Source organism: Arachis hypogaea, chromosome 19 (assembly GCF_003086295.3).
Source record: "Arachis hypogaea cultivar Tifrunner chromosome 19, arahy.Tifrunner.gnm2.J5K5, whole genome shotgun sequence".
Classification (NCBI taxonomy): domain Eukaryota; kingdom Viridiplantae; phylum Streptophyta; class Magnoliopsida; order Fabales; family Fabaceae; genus Arachis; species Arachis hypogaea.
The window spans coordinates 62,363,087-62,364,412 of record NC_092054.1 but is presented as its reverse complement, the minus strand read 5'-3'; the positions used below and the strand labels follow the sequence as shown (position 1 = coordinate 62,364,412).

Sequence of the window (1,326 nt, the reverse complement as noted above, 5' to 3'; positions counted from 1 at the left end):
TTTCCCCCTTCTCACCTTTTTCTATTTAAGACTAACACTTCTCCTCCATTAGCAATTCGGACTCATTCCCTCTCTATAAGTTTGAATTCTCCTCTCTACCTTATTCTTCTATTCTTCTTTTCCTCTGACACCTCAAGGAATCTCTATACTGTGACATAGAGGATTCCATACTTTCTTTGTCTTCTTCCTTATCATATGAGCAGGAACAAAGATAAAAGCATTCTTGTTGAAGCTGATCCTGAACCTGAAAGGACCTTGAAGAGAAAGCTAAGAGAAGCTAAGGCACAAAACTCTGAAGAGGACCTGACAGAAATTTTCAAAAACAAAGCAGACAAAACAAACATGGCCGAACCCAACAACAATGGTGGAGATGCAAGGAAGATGCTTGGTGACTTTATTGCACCCTCTTCTGACTTCTGTGGAAGGAGCATCTCAATTCCTGCAATTGGAGCAAACAACTTTGAGCTTAAGCCTCAATTAGTTTCTATAATGCAGTAGAATTGCAAGTATCATGGACTTCCATTGGAAGATCCTCATCAGGTTTTAGCTGAGTTCTTGCAAATCTGTGACACTGTTAAGACTCATGGGGTTGACCCTGAGATCTACAAACTTATGCTTTTTCCTTTTGCTGTAAGAGACAGAGCTAGAACTCTTGGGAAAAGCCAAACTCTTGGGAAAAGCTGGTCAATGCCTTCTTGGCAAAGTTCTTTCCACCTCAAAAATTTAGTAAGCTTAGAGTGGAAGTCCAAACCTTCAGATAGAAGGAAGGCGAATCCCTCTATGAAGCTTGGGAAAGATACAAGCAGTTGATCAGAAGATGTCCTTCTGGCATGCTTTCAGAATGGAGCATCATATGCATATTCTATGATGGTCTGTCTGAACTGTCCAAGATGTCATTGGACAACGGTGCAGGTGGATCTCTTCATCTGAAGAATATGCCTGAAGAAGCTTAGGAACTCATTGAAATGGTTGCAAATAACCAATTCATGTATACTTCTGAAGAAATCCTGTGAATAATGGGACAACTCAGAAGAAAGGAGTTCTTGAGATGGATACTCTGAATGCCATATTGGCTTAGAACAAAATATTGACTCAGCAAGTCAATATGATTTCTCAGAGTATGAATGGATTGCAAGCTGCATCCAGTACATGAAACTTCTCCTGGGCGTGCGCGCGCACACCCTTGTGCGTACGCACACGTCCTGTTTCTCAAATTTAACTTTGTTTTCAACTATTTCACCTTCCCAACAAGACTGCAAGCCTCTATGACACCATTTTAAGGCTTGTGGGCATAATTTTGGGTATGAGAACTTGGGAAAGAACTTT

At 40.8% G+C, this 1,326-nt stretch overlaps 1 non-coding gene across 1 annotated transcript; it reads right to left on the bottom strand.

Moving 5' to 3' along the window:
* Positions 1–728: 728 nt before the first annotated feature.
* LOC112781715 (small nucleolar RNA R71) lies at positions 729–832 on the bottom strand. The gene has a single exon (XR_003192474.1). It is a non-coding gene; the product is annotated as a small nucleolar RNA R71 (small nucleolar RNA).
* Positions 833–1,326: the final 494 nt, after the last annotated feature.